Source organism: Triturus cristatus, chromosome 4_1 (genome assembly GCF_964204655.1).
Source record: "Triturus cristatus chromosome 4_1, aTriCri1.1, whole genome shotgun sequence".
In the NCBI taxonomy this organism is placed as follows: Eukaryota; Metazoa; Chordata; class Amphibia; order Caudata; family Salamandridae; genus Triturus; species Triturus cristatus.
This window is the reverse complement of record NC_140585.1, coordinates 723,223,630-723,243,168: the sequence shown is the minus strand read 5'-3', so window position 1 is coordinate 723,243,168 and position 19,539 is coordinate 723,223,630.

The following is a 19,539-nucleotide window of genomic DNA, read 5'->3' as shown; positions in this document are numbered from 1 at the left end:
AATCCTTGAGACTTGTGAATAGTTACAGCATATGCTACAGAAAACGGAAACTGCTTCCTACGTACATATAAGTCTTTCACAAGCATGAAACGAACTGAACAACGACAAATGTCTTTAACTTCTTCTATCTGATCAAATTTTATTTTTAAACATTCAATTCCATCTTTTTTCTGGTAATTAATAAAACCCACAACTCTTCCCATAGCTCCATTCACTAAACCTTTTTCTATATCCAAATTTCTCCTTAAAATCACTCGACAATTCATGCAAATATATAGATTTTTTTCTAATCCAGCTGTTTTGGAAATATTCTTCTCTAGTGAATCCAATTTATTTTTCAGTTTGCCTGTTAATGTAAAAGTAATTCTTTCATGCTGAATTTTGTCCTCTGCTTCCATTTTCTTAATCTCTTCCTTTTCCAACTTCAAAAGTTCCTCATTGAATATTGAGCACTCACGTAGTGTTGGCATTAAGCAGATTACAGTATTTTTTTCTGCAATGTTCTGGTATATTTTCTCTGCAACTATTTCTTCATTTGGAAATAAGTTATGTAGCAACCGACTCTGTAATGCTTTTTTGCCAACTTCTGTGAGTAGTCCAATTCTGATATCTTTCAGAATACTTGCATAATCTTCGTTGTTTGCTTGTCTCATATTGGTAGTGAGTTCTTTGTACTCAAAGAACGACCAAATATTCGCATTACCAATGCTTCCTAATGACTTCTTCGTGTCTTCATGTGTCACAGTATTAAACACTGGTTGTCCTTTAACTGGAGTGAGCTGCAGAAGATCCCCAAAAACTATGACGTGTTTACCTCCAAATAACACATCATAGTCTCTCTTAAGAATTTGTTGCATTCTTAAATGCACAAAGGCAAGCATTAAATTTGAAACCATGCTCACCTCATCAATAATGAGAACTTGCATCTTCTTCAACACTCTTGAAACTTCGAGGCATGCTTCTCCAGTTAGCTTGTGGTATTCTATTTTGTTCTCATGCTCCACTGGTAACATTAGCAAGCGATGTAAGGTAATTCCTTTTATGTTATAGGCTGCTAACCCAGTTGGAGCAGTTACCACACAAGACAAATTTGAAGCTGTTTTTTGCTGTAGGTAGCTTCTGATGACTTTTATTAAGAAACTTTTACCAGTTCCAGCTTGTCCACTCACATACATCCTGATTGGTTCAAATGATGTGCATGAGCACTCTTTCTTTTCATGTAGTAATCCATTATCAATTTTTTTGATGACTTCTTCATAAATTTCTTTTTGTTCTTCATTCAGTTGTTGTTCCAGATTTAGTAAGTCGATTGAATCTTCCTGTGCTTGATTCATAGCCGTTTCTACTTCAGTCATGGCTACTGCAGCTTCATTTTCTATGATCGGTTGTCCTAGGGGATCTTGACTGAGTGTTACTGAACTTTGGCTGTCTTGAGAACTGTCTTTAGCTACTTCAGCTGCAATTTTTGCTTCCTGTTCATTTTCTTCATTTAACATTTGGACATAAGTTGAGAAAGTACTGCATTCTATACTGTCTTTGCTAGCATTAAAAGAATCTTCATAGCTTTGAAATTCTCCCAGTAGTTCCTCCTCTGAACGCCATGGTTTAAACAGCTGTAAAAGAGCCAAGTAGTAAAATTCCTTTTTGTCAGTAGTTTCGCAACTGAGCTTCCTGTGATTTATCAAACTTCCTTTTGTTTGCTTCACCAAACATCCTTCCTCACCAATGACTTTACATTTTCCATTGTTGATGTCTTCTGTGGCTTTCCGTGAATAAATGTAGTTCTGCAGCACTTCATAGAGACACATGTTCTCAAGATGATGACTTCTCTTTGGGTAATATGTGTCCAACATGTTTGATTTCAAAATATCTGTACTTTCTGGGTCATTCTCGGCCAAATATTCAATTTCTCCAACAGATTTCAGTACCCGATTTCTCATTCCTGCAAGGCCTAAGCTTACCCAAATTATTCTTCTGGATTTCGAGTAAAGACTTGCAGATGATAACCTATCTGAGCATTCGTAGGATCCAATTTCTCGATGCGATAACATCTTTAAACTGAAACTGTACAGCTTCTTACTGACAGTCTTCTCGTGAGAAATCTCTTCCCACATTTCCTTCAATTCTGTTTTCTCAGATTTAGTGATGTAAGATGTCACATACCGAGCAACAGCAATAGAATTGTCTGCCACATACTGAATATCCATGTTAGCATTCCACATGGATAAAATGACTGGGTTGAAGTCATTTATACATTTTGACTCTTCATTTCTTTTTAGGTTGTAGGTATTTTTGGGAGATTTTCTGGTTATAGTATGTCGCACAGCTGACATAAAACTGTTGACTCTTCCTTTTGAAAGAACAGGACTAGGAAATCCAAATCGACACTTTGTGTAGAATTTATCTTTCGTCTTGTACTTCCGTCGACAGTATTTTCCACACCGATGACTTTGGAAACGTAAAACTTGCTCTTTTAACTTTTTCTCCTCTGTGCTTTTAGGTATAGCACATGTTGCATATTCTTCAATGAAAGATAACACTGCTTCATCAGTATCTGTTCCAAACTTTGGGGCATCCTTGATCCACAACAGCATATGAATATGAGGAGCACCTCTTGCCTGGTACTCCTTTCTCCAAAAGAAATCCGCAACTTCTCCAAGAGGAGGATTTTTTTTATTGCAGATAAAAGACATCATAGCTTCAAATCTATGATTGAAATATCTGCAAACATTAACTGGATCCAAAGAGCACAGTTCTCCAGCTGTCTTGTATTCAATGTTTTTAATGTTTGAATTTGCCTCTAGGGTAAGGAACCATGTTGGAGTTCCTAAATTCCGTAACATGCATTTTAATTCACCATGGCGTCGGTACCAATATTCATTTGTCCCACGCTGACAAGCCATCAGTTGTGTTTCCAAATGATCATCTCGGTGCTGCACTTTCTCCATAAAATCCTTAGCAGACACATTTTGTAAATGTACTCCACTTTTTAAAATGTGATTTACTGCATAAGATAATGCAGACAAGTCGCTTTCAAATAAAAGATGGAACAAATAAGGAATACTTTGACGAAATCTTGGATCTTCTGCATATAGTCTTGTAGTCCGATACTCAGAAGCTGGAATCTGTTCTGGACGTTCATCGTATTGTCCTCCTTTTCCTGTAGGAAACAGCTGGGGAAAACATCGAGCTTCCAAGCTCTCCTCCCATACAATCACGGGAGTTCCTTTTGCTTTCTTCATCTGAAACAGATCAATAGTGTCTCCCATAACTTCTTTTGAATGAAGAGGATGTATGCTAAAATGTTCATAAATTTCTTCTTCCTTTGACTTGTCCACTTTTTCAATTTGACCAGTTGGTGTTTCTGTGTCTTCTTGTAAATCTTCTTCTTCTTCTTCTATATAAATTGATTCATACCATTTATTATTTTTTTTCAAATACAAATTTGCTCTTTGTACTTTTCGTACATCCACCAGCTCTTGCCAAATCTTCTTATTCATTGTAGGTACACCATTAACCAGAATTACTAATGGTTCAGTTTCCAAAGTATCTGCATCAATAGTTTCCATATTTTTTATCAAATCCAAGGGCAAATACACCACTCTTCCTTTTAAACCTCACAGTAAATCAGAAGGAGGTAATTTACCAGTTTTGGGCTCCATACGTACTATGGTCTGGAACGGATGAACACATTGAATGAGTATAGACTCATATGTATTTAATTCAGAAAGTTCGGCAGGAATAGCATCCAATTCTAAATTATTATGTACAGCTCTGGTCGGCATTCTATTTTCTTCTAACTTATTATAACAGTATTTACACATACGCTGATCTTCACCCATTTCAAAACAAGTTTCAAGAAATATATATGTTGCAAAATCCTTCCACTTATAATTATCTTCATTTTCACTTTTTTTATACAGATCAACCCTCCTTGTTTGAATTTTATAATGACTTCTGCGGCAACAAATACAAGTAATATTTGGTCTTTCATTAGAGGTGATAGTAAATTTTGTCATTTCATCCTCAAAATTTTTAGTAATAATGAGTTCTACATTCTGTTCCTCATTTTCCTCATTTACTGTGTCCTTTTCTGCACTTTCTTGTTCTGGACCAAAGTAACAAAACTGAATCTCATCAGTAACCTTCACTACATCTGATACAGATCCACGGAACAGAGCATTATTCAACTCATTCAACTTTACTGCTGAACTTTTAGCAAAATACAATGTTCTCACAAACTTTCTCATTTCAGTATGATGAACAGCCAGCATCCTAAAATGATGAAAAACACTTTTACACACTTTTCTAGATAGACAAGCCAGAGAATGTCCCTGCAAACCAGTATTTTCTCTCACTCTGCATGGATCTAGTGTTTGAAGCACCTTCATCTTCTGTTTTACACTCTTTTTACTATATTCTCTTAGAAAGTCACGTAATTTATCAATAGATTCCTGACGCACAGTACAAATACTACTACAGTTCCAAGTGTACACTGGGGCTTTTGGACGTCTCCCCATAGCCTCAGCAGCCATTACTTCTTTCTCATTTCTTGGGACCATTTTCTCTTTTTCCATCACACAACCATCCTTAACTTCATATGCTCTACCATTGGTGTCAACTGCATGCAACAAACTATTACTTTGAAGATAACTCTCTTCATTAAAAAATGGTTCAGTACTTGAACTGTGTTTCCATTCTCCCAAGAACACTTTACAAAAGTTACTTTTTTTCACTTCTCTTTTCCTTTTGCTTTGTGACTTCATTGCATTCACTAGTTTTTCTAATCTACGCATCCTATTCAAAATTAGAATAAAAAGTTTTCTTTTTATTTCCAAAGCCTTACTTACAATATTTTCTATAAAAAAAAAATTCTTAATAAATTTTGATTTTTTCTTATATTTTTTCACATCCTTTAGCAAATTTAACATCACTCTTCTCTGAAACATTTTTCGACGAATGTTTTTAAAATCTAATTTTTGTGTTAAATCTGTTTGACATACTTCTGATTGTACATTAGCTTTTTTTTTTTGCTGTTGACTGTGTTGTTGCTTTGTACATAAAACTCTCTTTGTTTTACAGTTATTTTTGCAATTTTTTTGTTTTTTGAAAATCTTTTTTAAGAAATCTCTGCTCTGCTTACCAGTAGACTTTTTCTTTTTGCCATCACCAGCTTCTCCTGCTATTTTTTTTTCCCAGTTTTGTCCAGATATACTTGTTGTTGCTTTTCTTTATTTTTTCTTGTCCTTAAAGGCATTTTTTTTCACTGTTGCTCAGCAATACCTGCAAGGAACTAAAAAAAAATCCTTTTTGTAATTATAATTCATTAAAATATATTTTTTTAACTTTTCATTTATTTCAAATGTTTTTCCATTTGTCTCTCATTTGTGATTTACTAATTTGTGCACAGTACTAACCACCACAGTTGAAAAAAAACAAGCTACCCCTTTCCTGCAAGTGCATTTTTTAACAGAACAACTGCAACACAAATTATATCTGTGGCCACAATTCCTGTGCACACACAGCCTCATGGTGTGCTTCTAAGCAGAAAACAGAATTTGATTTGCAAATTCAAAGCACATTTACTACTCTGGTAGATCAAGTGATAATTGCTGTTACAGCCTTACACATTTTACCTGGAAAATCACAGAGGCAGAAAAGAGCACATTTCCTAACAGCTACTTCATACCATAAGTATCTGCAACCTGGGTGAGTGTTTAGAGTAGAGCAAAGAAAATGAGGCCTTGGTGACGTTGAATGTGTTTGCATTACACACAGACCTGAGTAGTACGCATGGGAGTGTTGGAGAAGCTGCTGCGTGTGTCCCAAGAGTGTGTTTCTGCAGACTATGTATTGTCAGCTGCAAGAGACATGAGCAAGGAGATTTCCAAAACTGCATGAAGACTACAGGGATGTACGTAACAGTGCATGTGTGCTAAGGGATAATTTGTGTAAACACAACAGGCTGCCCCTTTCCTGGGACTACAATTCTTACTGAACAACATCTTCCCAAATTAAATCTCTGCCCACAATTCCTGTGTGCACTCAGACTCATGCCATCTTTTTATGCACATAACACAGGCTGCCCCTTTCCTGGGACTGCATTTCTTACTGAACAACATCTTCACAAATTAAATCTCTGCCCACAATTCCTGTGCGCACACAGACTCATGCTATGTTTTTTGGAACAAAACAGTGTCCCTGAATAGTACCAAATTACTGTTACAGCCTGATACATTTCCCTTATCATTTACAGAAGCAGAAAACAGCACATGTCCTAACAGCTCCTTAAGACCATGTCCATGTGTTACAGGGTGAGTAATTAGACTAGATCAATTTAAATGAGGCCTTGGTGACGTTGAATGTGTTTGCATTACACAGTGCTATCTGAAACAGCACACAGAGCTGAGTACAACACATGAGAGTGTTGGAGAAGCTGCTGCGTGTGTGCCAAGAGTGTGTTTCTGAACACTGTGTATTGTCTGGTGCAAGACAGATGAGCAAAGAGACTTCCAGAACTGCATGAAGACTGCAGGGATGTATGTAACAGTGCATGTGTGCTAAGGGATAATTTGTGTAAACACAACAGGCTGCCCCTTTCCTGGGACTGCATTTCTTACTGAACAACATCTTCACAAATTAAATCCCAGCCCACAATTCCTGTGTGCACACAGACTCATGCCATCTTTTTACGCACATAACACAGGCTGCCCCTTTCCTGGGACTGCATTTCTTACTGAACAACATCTTCACAAATTAAATCTCTGCCCACAATTCCTGTGCGCACACAGACTCATGCTATGTTTTTTGGAACAAAACAGTGTCCCTGAATAGTACCAAATTACTGTTACAGCCTGATACAGTTCCCTTATCATTTACAGAAGCAGAAAACAGCACATGTCCTAACAGCTCCTTAAGACAATGACCATGTGTTACAGGGTGAGTGATTAGACTAGATCAATTTAAATGAGGCCTTGCTGACGTTGAATGTGTTTGCATTACACAGTGCTATCTGAAACAGCACACAGAGCTGAGTACTACACATGAGAGTGTTGGAGAAGCTGTTGCGTGTGTGCCAAGAGTGTGTTTCTGAACACTGTGTATTGTCTGGTGCAAGACAGATGAGCAAAGAGACTTCCAGAACTGCATGAAGACTGCAGGGATGTACGTAACAGTGCATGTGTGCTAAGGGATAATTTGTGTAAACACAACAGCCTGCCCCTTTCCTGGGACTGCATTTCTTACTGAACAACAAATTCATAAATTAAATCTCTGCCCACAATTCCTGTGCGCACACAGACTCATGCTATGTTTTTTGGAACAAAACAGTGTCCCTGAATAGTACCAAATTACTGTTACAGCCTGATACAGTTCCCTTATCATTTACAGAAGCAGAAAACAGCACATGTCCTAACAGCTCCTTAAGACCATGTCCATGTGTTACAGGGTGACTAATTAGACTAGATCAATTTAAATGAGGCCTTGGTGACGTTGAATGTGTTTGCATTACACAGTGCTATTCTGAAACAGCACACAGAGCTGAGTACTACACATGAGAGTGTTGGAGAAGCTGCTGCGTGTGTGCCAAGAGTGTATTTCTAAACACTGTGTATTGTCTGGTGCAAGACAGATGAGCAAAGAGACTTCCAGAACTGCATGAAGACTGCAGGGATGTATGTAACAGTGCATGTGTGCTAAGGGTTAATTTGTGTAAACACAACAGGCTGCCCCTTTCCTGGGACTGCATTTCTTACTTAACAACATCTTCACAAATTAAATCTCTGCCCACATTTCCTGTGTGCACACAGAGTCATGCCATCATTTTAGGCACATAACACAGGCTGCCCCTTTCCTGGAACTGCATTTCTTCCTGAACATCTTCACAAATTAAATCTCTGCCCACAATTCCTGTGTGCACACAGACTCATGTCATCATTTTAAGCACATAACACAAGCTGCCCCTTTCCTAGGACTGCATTTCTTACTGAACAACAACTTCACAAATTAAATCTAAGACAACAATTCCTATATACACACAGACTCATGCTGTGTTGGTAGGCACAAAACACAGGCTGCCCCTTTCCTGAGTTATCAATTCTTACAGAACTAATGCTTTTTTCAAATGTGCTGCCATTTTCCTCTCTTTTCTTTCAAAGTGATTTCTGCTAAATGCTAACCATCACAATTAAAAACAAGCTGTCCTTTTCTTTCAACTGCAAGTCTTACTTTTCAACAGCAACACAAATTACATCTCTGTCAACAATTCTTCTCTGCACACAGACTCATAGTTTGATGGTAGGCACAAAACAGTATTCCTCATTGTTACCAGTACACATTAACTTATGGTGAAAACATACTCCATAATATTTTACATATTCAAAACAGTTAAATATCTCGCAAAACAGAAAATGTAAATCACAACTTTAAACAAATAATCACAATTCTTTTTTTTATATCTAAATTAACCACAAACACCCCCTCTCAAACTCATAACTCACCTTTAAAATTAGTTAGTTGTGAAAGAAATGTGGCAGTCACACAGCAGTTTATCAGACCAGAATCTCTGAGCTGAACACCTCTCTCCTCTCAGCAGAACCAGTTAATGGCACAGTTTCCCTCTCTTTTTTCACACATATACATGTTAATTTCAAATCTCAGTGCTTCCCACATTTTTTCAAATGAAATCACACATTTCTATTGGTTGAAAACTTCAACCCCTTTCCAAATGTACCCTTCCCCCAACTTGACTTCTGCCTGCTACCATAGCAACAGGTCATGGAACACAGGTGTGAGCAGAGAGGTCAGAAGTTCAGCAGACAATGTTTCATTTCCAAAGAGCAAGAGTGCTTGACTTTTCAAACCTAACAGCAAATCCAAACTAATGTTCTTTGTTCACACATTTTTCTGAACCAATACAATACATGCTTTTTAAAATTTAAACATACAGCCTAGTTTTTAGTGTAGAATGGTTTGAAACAGCCAATGAGTTCTTTTTATAAAAAAAAGTATGTGTGCCCCCATTTTTCAACTGTCTTTCATTTCATATTGCCATTCTACTGAAAGACACCTCCTGAGTGCATCCAGATCTCCTTTGAAGATGTTCACAGTGTGGATTGTAGGTCACAGCTATGTCTTCTGGAGTGAAAAATTTGCAGAAAAAAGAGGTATGGTGAGAGACCTTGCTTTGCCAAATGTAGACATTAAATGGATTGGTCAGAGAGGCTTAAAGTGGCACCAATTAATGCCTTTGGTGAAAACCTTTCTACATCTCCCACAGCCTAACCTTATTATTGTCCACTGTGGTGGAAATGACCTAGGCACTTTAACTGGGGTAGGTCTGGAAATGCTTATTAAGGACACCTTTGTGCAATTGATGTCACTTTTTCCACAAACTGCCTTCGTATATTCTAACATATGCCAGAGGCAAAAGTGGAACTGGTCCAACCAATTTTGTCCGCAGATTGACAAAGCAAGGAAGCACGTCAACAAATCTATTTCTGCTTTCCTCAGAGACTATGGTATGGGTTCTATATACCACAACAACTTGCGTTACAACATGCAAGACATTTATAGAGGAGATGGTGTACACTTCACTGATGAAGGCAACAGAGTCTTCCTCTTGAACTTTAGACTCTGCATCGGTACTTACTTGTAGGTACCAAAAAACAAACAATAAACACAAGGGCTCTTTTTAGAGCCACCTTACATCTAAACACTTAAATGCGATTTTTTTTTTAAAGTTTTTTTTCGGGTGCGCGCTGGGTGCGCGCACTCGGCGATATTTTTTTTCAAAATATAAATCTTTTTTTTTGCCCTACAAGGTCCTACTGTGACCCCCTTACAATGCCTAGTGGGTCAATATCTCCCCACTCTGCCCCCTTTTCAAGTTCTCCCCCTTTGTTTATCACCCCCTCTTTATGCGAGAGACAAAATGGCGGCCGCCGCTTCCTGATTTCCACCGATTCGAATGTTTACTGACATCTAACAACCAATCAGAAGTGCGCTCGCGATCGGCAAGGTGCGCGCACAGGACTTGCTCAGTGCGCGCACGGTACGCGCGTACAGATATATATATTGATTTAAATGCTAATTTCTCAGGAAATACTGAACAGATTTACACCAAACCTGCAAAAGGCACTTCATGGACCTTATGGCTACCTCTCTGCCAAATTTCACATAATTCTGTTCAGCCGTTCGGGCTGTAGCTGCGACTAAAGTCCCTATGGAAAAATGCATGGGGAAAACGCGTTTTGGGACCCCCCTTTTTTCTCAGCCCCCGCTTGACGAAAACCCCCGAAACTTTCAGGGTAGGAGCTGAGCGGAGCGCCCCATTAGTTTTGAAAATTTTGCGAGGATTCGTCAACCGGCACTAAAGTTATTCAAAATAGAATTTTGAGATTTCCTATGGAAACACGGTCCTAACTATAACTACCTACTGGCGACCGCCAGTAGGTAATATATATATATATATATATATATATATATATATATATATATATATAAAATCTACTGGCGGTCGCCAGTAGATAGTTATAGTTAGGACCGTGTTTCCATAGGAAATCTCAAAATTCTATTTTGAATAACTTTGGCGCCAGTTGACGAATCTTCGCGAAATTTTCAAAACTAATGGGGCGCTCCGCTCAGCTCCCACCCTGAAAGTCTCGAGGGGATTCGTCAAGCGGGGGCCGAGAAAAAAGGGGGGTCCCAAAACGCGTTTTCCCCATGCATTTTCCCATAGGACCTTTAGTCGAAGGTACAGCCCGAACGGCTGAACAGAATTACTTGAAATTTGGCAAAGAGGTAGTCCTCAGGTCAGGGAAGTGCCTTTTGCATATATGGAGTCAATCTGTTCAGTAGTTCCTGAGAAAATTGAGTTAAAAGCACATAAATATCTATAGCCGCGCACCGTGCGCGCACCGTGCGCGCACCCTAACGTGCGCAAGCGTAATTCTGATTGGTGGTTAAATGTCAGCCAACGTTCGGCCGCCATTTTGTTTGTTTTGAGTGCGAGAGTGAAAAAGGAAGGTGGCGATCGTGAAAAGGGGGCAGGGTAGAGAGTTCCTGGCCCCCTAGCCTTTGTCAGGGGGTCCCTGAAGGACCCTGAAGGCAGAAAAAAACATTTAAATTTTTTTCAAAAAATTGCGGGGTGCGCGCACGGTGCACGCACTGTGAAAAACCCTAAATAAAAAAAAAACGTTTTAATACGTAGTTTATTGTAAAATAAATATTTAAAAAATATAATAATACATACATAACTTAGCATTTAAAAAACCGTACAAATTCACTGAAAAAACCATAGGTTTCACACACGTTATAGTTAGGAATTAGCATTTAAAAAACCTTCAAATTCACTTAAAAAACCATAGGTTTCACACATGTTATAGTTAGGTGGACATTTCACTCGTAAAAAAACACTGAAATTCCCCCGTTATAGTTAGTTCAGATAACTATAACTCGTGCGACCGCCACTCTATCACAAGGATAATGTCATCAGTGATGTCATGAGTGATGCCACTGACCAAGTCATGAGTGATGTAATATGTGACGTCATGAGCAGTGGATTACGGGCGCGCAAGTTATAGTTATCTGAACTAACTATAACGGGGGAATTTCATTGGTTTTTTACGAGTGAAATGTCCACCTAACTATAACATGTGTGAAACCTATGGTTTTTTAAGTGAATATATATATATATATATATATATATTCACTGAAAAAACCATAGGTTTCACACATGTTATAGTTAGCGGAAATTTTACTGATAAAAAACCAATGAAATTCCCCCGTTATAGTTAGTGCAGGCAACTATAACTCACGCGACCGCAATCCTCTGCTGATGCTAATACTGTATTTAGACACTTATTTGCCCATGTCTTCTTCCATACATTTTTAGCTATACATATATTACAAATATTTTTTTTTCATAAAGACACATATGTCATCAGCAGAAGATTGCGGTCGCGTGAGTTATAGTTGCCTGCACTAACTATAACGGGGGAATTTCATTGGTTTTTTATCAGTAAAATTTCCGCTAACTATAACATGTGTGAAACCTATGGTTTTTTCAGTGAATTTGCAAGGTTTTTTAAATGCTAATTCCTAACTATAACGTGTGTGAAACCTATGGTTTTTTCAGTGAATTTGTACGTTTTTTTAAATGCTAAGTTACTTTACGCCATTCGTGGCGTGCGCGCCCACTTAACGCAGTTCGTTCCGTGCGCGCACAGTGAGCACGCGGTGCGCTTCGCGCACCGCGCGCCCACTTTACGCAGCTAGTGCCGTGCCCACTTTACGCTAGATGGGCCATGTACGCACGATGCGCTTTGCGCACCGTGCGCACATGGAGGACATATGATGCACTTCGTTTTGAAAGGTAATATTTTAATTTTTCGTATATGTTATAAGCCATGCACAAATGGTGCCCTTCGGGCACCATTTGCACACGGGGTGGAGAGAGTGTGGATAATTTTTTTTTTTATTATTATTTTTTTTAATATTTTAGTTTAACTCATCTTTAATAAGCCATGCACAATTGGTGCCCTTCGGGCAGCAATTGCACACGGGGTGGGGAGAGTGTGGATAATTTTTTTTTTTTTATAATTTTTTACCATACGCGTACGGTAAGCATAATCGGCGAAATTAATAAAAATTCCGTTTTTGGCCTTGGGGGATCTTTGGAGACTCCCTCAACATTGCTATGTGTGTGGGAGCTGTCTAAACAGCCCCTTTACATGTTTTTGTGCTTTATATTTTAAACATCTCTCTCAGTGCGAGAGAGAAAATGGCGGCCGCCGCTTCCTGGTTTCGGCCGATTCGAATGTTTACTAAGATCTAAGAGCCAATCAGAATCGCGCTCGCGCACGCCACCGTACGCGTACGGTAAGCGTACCGTAAGCGCACCGTAAGCTGGCTCAGATATATATATTGATTTAAAGGCTATTTTCTCAGAATCTACTGAACAGATTTACACCAAACCTACAAAAGGCACTTCCTTGACCTGAGGACTACCTCTCTGCCAAATTTCTAGTAATTCTGTTCAGCCGTTCGGGCTGTAGCCCTGTCTAAAGGTCCTATGGAAAAATGCATGGGAAAAATGCGTTTTGGGACCCCCCTTTTATCTCAGCCCCCGCTTGACGAATCCCCCCGAGACTTTCAGGGTAGGAGCGGAGCGTAGCGCCCCACCTATTTTGAAAAATTCACGAGAATTCGTCGACCGGCGCCAAAGTTATTCAAAATAGAATGTTGCGGATTTCCTATGGAAACGTGGTCCTAACTATAACTACCTACTGGCGACCGCCAGTAGGTAATATATATATATATATATATTCATATCTATATATATATATCTATATATATATGGGAACAACCAGATACGCCATAACGTCACAAAGGAAAGCACACGAGAAGAAATTCAAAGCAAACTGCTTTATTTGTGCAGACCCCCCTGCACTGACAGACGCGTTTCACTTACTGGCTTTATCAATGTCAGTTTTTAGGTGCTAACATGGAAGCATTTTAAGTTTGCATGCATCACATGATCCATAGTAAAAATTAAAGACGGACTTAAACTTCATTGTTGACAAATTCATGGTGGCCATCTTAAAGAGTCCTATTTACAATTGGTGCTGTCCCTGTGTTATAATAAAGTGCAATGGTGCAAGTTTAAAAACAATGTTATACACTTCATTCATTAAATATGTGAACAAACAAGTAGGGGGGCATCGTGTTTGTAAATTTCATATATGAAAATATATACAATATGTACACCATATATGCACATGTATCAATGCACACATTTTCTGCTGATATGAATTATATAAAATCTTTTAATAGACTGTTTGACGTTAATTTGTATTGTTGGTGTGTAGCCCCCCTATAGTTTATTTAGCCCTGAATGGGCTTTAGAACAGCTTATGAGAGGGATTGTGGTGCTAGATGACACGCTAGTGATATAATGTTATCTTTACATGCATAATATATCATTCTCAGTTGTTTAAGCGTGTCATTATAAATGAACCCAAAGCTCCTCGTCGTTGTTTAACCCTACTGGGGCCTTGGTTTGGAGATCGATTATGTATGTTGATTCCAAAATCCGTAGCCTCCGCACCCTATCTCCCCCTCTTTCTATTTCATCCACTTGATCAATACAGTGGAATTTTAACAAATCACAGTTGCTCTGGTGGAATTATTCAAAATGACGAGCAACCGGATAAGTGAGGTCCTTGTTTGCAATAGCACACGTGCTCAAGGATACGTTTTTTAGTAGGGTGAATGGTGCTCCCAATATAACGTTTGGGGCATGGACAGTTTAAGCAATAGACTGTGTAGTCCGAGTTACAGTTAAGTAACTGTTTGATCTTATAGATGGGTCTAGGATCACCTGGTCTGCCTTTGAAAGTTATAACTTTATCACTAAACTTGCAGGCCTTACAGCGTTTGCAGAGGAAGAAACCAGAGATGCCTATTCGGTTTTTCACTCTAGGGACAGAGTCATAGTGACTATGAATTAAATAGTCCCCCACAGACAAACTTCTCTTGTATGTGACCTGTGGACAAGAGGGTAGATTATTTCTGAGGATGTTGTCAGTTTGTAAGATGTCACGCTTGCCAGTTTGCTATCGTAACCAGTGAACTAATCTGGGACAAACGCACCTTTTCATTCAAAGACATGACCAATTGCCGCACCCGCCATGTGGTCTACCTTATCCTTTGTCCATGTAACAAAGGATACGTAGGCGAAACCAGTAGAGAATTCCGTGTACGCTTCAGCGAACACAAGTCAGCTATTCTGAATAATCGCGAAGGGGCCCCATTGGTGGCCCATTGGACTGAGAAGCAACATACTATTTCTGACCTCAGGTGGCTAATCTTGGAACATGTACATCCATCTAATAAAACTAATGTGGATGCCATCAGACGTAAAAGAGAGGTCTTCTGGATATATGTCCTCCAGACACAAGAAAAAGGTCTTAATGAACATCTCCCTTGGGAAAATGCGATTATATAGGTTTATGTATACATATTTTCAAACCTTGCTGTCACCTCATAGAAAAAATACATGCTTCCCGTCCACCTTGGTCCCTGAATCACACTTTGAGATTTATGGTAATCTTACATGATGCTTCATACCTCTTTTTTTGGGCCATTTGTCGCATGTTTTGCAATTCTTTAATCGCTGAGTATACATATTCTTGTATATTTCTGATGCTAACAGGAGCATATATATAAATTATTATGCTCTTTATTATATAATTCATCAATTGCTCGATCGTTTTCCGTTTACCTCGTGTGACCATTTTTCAAGCCTTCACACTGGCAGCTTCTACTAACCTTTAATGGAATCTTTACCCTTTTCATGCTGTTTGACCCCAAACGTTATGAAACCCGTCCGTAGTCCGTTGTTTATTTTTAGTAAACTACTCTATAGACACTCTGAGTCCCTCCTTATTGTCTATGACCCCTTTTCATCACTTCCTGGTCTCCCATATAAGGAAGACGCCAGAGTCCATATCGTTCTAGGCAGAGAGCGGCAGCAGCGGGACTCATGATGCGTAACTTTGAGAATCACTGGTAAGGACTTTACCGACATAGCCGGAAGCCGCTTGATTACCCTTTTGAACTATGCCCATGTTATCATTCAATGCGTATTTTACACAACATGTATGTCTTGTTTTTTAGATACTTAAATGACTCGTACCTCATTCCTCTAGTCCCGGTTTCAATTTTTTGAAAGATACCGGGCTGCCAAACTACTGAATAGAAACCTACTCAGGTATATTTTGTACCATCCATTAAACAACTTGAGTCTATAAACTGTACTCATTTCCCTTTTGTCGTAATAAAGCCTGTTTTATATATACTTTCAGGCCTTGTTTAACCTGGTGATTATCTATATCCCCCATTATGACATCTCCACGGGACTGTCAATGTTGATAAGAAATCTTCCTACTTACTCTACACATATCCAGGTTCGGATACTACTAATGTGGTCAGTTATGACCCAGTTTGGTAAGCAGTTTAGATTGTATTCTATCACATCTACCTTGCCAATATATTGTGTGATTTTTTTATTCAGTCTGTTCCCCATATACTTTCAGGTTATTTCTAACCAAGCGACCATTTATACTAATCTCATTCGTACTACCAAGTCTCTGTACAACTAATCTGGATAAAATCAGTTTCCGACCTTGAAATCTATCGGCTCGGACACTGCCACCACACCCGATGATACCCTAGCTGAGTAAGTAATTGGGTTAGCCATATCTTGTCTTTAGTCCTCCTAGCATAACGCGCCACCTCCATCTTATTGCGCGAAGATATTCTCACAGTTAATCGCCATCCATGTTTCTAGTTCTAGGCATATCCTTAGAATAAAACATGTTCTTTTACTTTTTTGTTATATTTGCCGTTAGACGCAGCCTGCCACACCATCTTAATCACGGGTACAGCAGCAGTTAGTAACCCTTCCCACTATTGATAAGACCCTGCGTTAACACAGTACGATAAGTTTTTAGGTTTTCTAACCCTCTCTCCCAACTTCCCAGATATATACTGATTAATCTGTTATGTCCTTAGATTTCTAAAGGGTCACTGTATTTTTTTCATTCAATTTTTTCGTTCATTCTTTCTAGTTTTTTCATAATAGTGAAATCAAAGAACGAAGTCGCTGCCCATCTGGTATCCTCTTATAAAAGAGTCGTTGTATGACAAGTATGTGTGTATATATTTACTTTAATAGTTCTTCCTGTGCTCATCTGGGTGATTGGTATTTGGAATTCTACTCCCTCACAATTTTCTTCTTTTCGGGTGTCTGTTTTTGATCACGGGCCAATATGAGCCTTTAACTTCTTTATTCTTTGTATAAGCTCCTTCTACCCTTTCTAAGAAATTGCTAATTTAAATGATTAATATAATTACTCATTGAGGTTCTTTATACCCACAGACCAACGGCTGTCAATGTTGAATTTGTAACTTTACCTTATGAGGTTGGACACCAAACTAGGCCTTGAAGCCTTGGTTTTTTGAAAGACCACCTAAGCACGCCCTGAAGAAGGAGCCTGTAAAAGCAACATATGAGCTCCGAAACGCGCGTTGGCGCTGGTCTTATGTTTATACTATACAACCCATGGTTTTAACCACCAATATATTGTTTTTTTTTTTTTGTGTTTTTCAGGCCTATTGTCTTGAATGTTTTGTAATTTATGTTGTATATATGTTTTTTATAGATGTCATGATTATATATTGTTAAGGATAGTTACAATCGTGTTCTATCATTGTGACGCTGTATGCACTTTATGCATTAAGAGATATTTTCAAATATAATTGTATATGTCTCCCGAAAAAATAATGAAAAAATGAAAAAATGAACAAAATGAGTTAATAATTGAAGTAACACTGCTTTGTACACCGTTGTCTGTGGGTGCTATTATATCTTGTGGACATATTGCCTTTTTGAATTAGACAAGTGTAGGAAGTTCTGTTTTTTGCACAGTTTGTAAGATGTGCCAGTTCTTTTTAAAGATCACAGGGCCCTTACATGCTGGTCTTGTCGGTTCCTTCGTTACAAGAAGATCTTTTCTATTGATTTTTCTGACTTTTGATTCAGCTAGGATGAGGTCAGACTTGGTATACCCCCTATCCTTAAATCTCTTAATGGTCTGAGTCTTGACCTGTTCAAAGTCTTGATTGTTGGAGCAGTTTCATTTCAGGCGCAGAAGTTCACCAGAAGGTATACTTCTGATGACACTTCTTGGGTGGTGACTTCCGGCGTGCAAAACAGTATTGCCCGCTGTAGGCTTTCTCAACAATCTGGTTGATAGTAGGGGTGGGCGGAATTTGCGGAATTAACCTTCGCAAATTATCGCGAGAATGTTTAAAATTATCGCAAACAAGCAGAAATATCGCAAAGATGCGGAAGTTTTTTTCCGGCATGTTCGCGAGATTTTCTGCATGGTTGCGGGTCGCCAACTTACCCATGTGGTTGCTTGCGGGCGTGGCCATCTTGTTTTGAGTTGTTCTCGCGGTGCATGATCGCGAGAAGAAAGACGTGATCGCGCGACGCATGACGTCACTGCGGGCGCGAACTGTCGCGAGACAGCGCAAATGGCTAAAAACAATACAACATCTCATGGAGAACGCGACCGGATCAAGAAAACTTGTCGGCGAACGCAGGGATTCAGGTAAGGCGATCGCGCGCGCGCGAGAATGTATCATTTTACAGCGCGAGCAAGAAACAAATTATCGCCAAGCTGCGGAAACCGGAATTTTTGACATTTTCGCGCTCTCCGCGGAACGCAAAAATGTCAAATTATCGCAATTTCCGCGAACGGAACGAAATTTTTGCCCAGGCCTAGTTGATAGTGTGTTTTTATCAATATAGACCTCAAGGTCTAAATAAGTGACTGATGTATTACTAATTTCACATGTAAACCTTAGGTTGTTTAGAGAAGCCACAAACTCCTCAGCCAAGGAGCGGCTGCTGCGCCAGACTACAAAGAGGTTGTCTATGTATCTAGTCAACAAAATTATTTTGTCAATCCAATGATCATTGGGTTCCCCCCAGGCCACGTGCTTCTCCCACCTGCCCACGAAAAGATTAGCGTAGCTGGGGGTGAATCACGTGCCCATGGCGGTCCCACGCAGTTGGCGGTACAATTGTTCTGCAAATGTGAAGATGTTATTAATGAGGCAGAAAGTGATCATGTGCAAAAGCATTTCATTGTGTTTAAAAAATTTAAATGATCTTTTGTTTAGAAACCATTTAGTAGCTGTAATCCTGTCTTGGTGGTTTATACAGGTATACAGACTGGTTATGTCCAGGGTAATGAGGAGCATATCCTATTCCCAGGTGACACCCTCAATTAATCTTAAAAAGTCCTGGGTGTCCCTGATATATGAGGCCAGATCTCTGACCAAAGGTGCCAAGAAGGAATCGATGTATGTAGATGTATTTTCTAGGATGCTGTTGATGGATGCCACGATTGGTCTGCCTGGGCGATTAGTCAGGTCTTTGTGTACCTTTGGAAGGTGATAAAACGTCAGTATTGTAGGTGTTTTACAGAACAAAAATAAATATTCATCTTGATTCAATAAACCATCATTTTTCCAAAGCTGTAATAAATCATGGTACACATTGATACATTCCAGGAAGTCCTTTCTTTGTATTGGCATGTAGCACTCCTTTTTCGTTCAGTTCTCGCATTGCTTCTTTGCAGTATTGCTCTTTATGAAAGATGACCATATTTCCCCCTTTGTCCGAGGGTTTGATTTCGATGGTCTGATCTTTCTCCAAGGATTTCATCGCCTCCCAATGTTTTCTAGGGATATTATATTGGCGTTTATTGAAGTCCTTGCAGTTGGCCAATTTTTTGAGGTCGAGAATAATTGCATCACTGAAAACATCTATAGCATCAAAAGGTGTTTTAGGGACTACTCGGGATTTTCTCTTAAAATTGCTTAGCCCCCTTGTTTGATTGATTCCTGCTGCTTCCAAACATTCATCCAGATTACTTTCTCCACTCTGAGTGGATGTGGAACTGA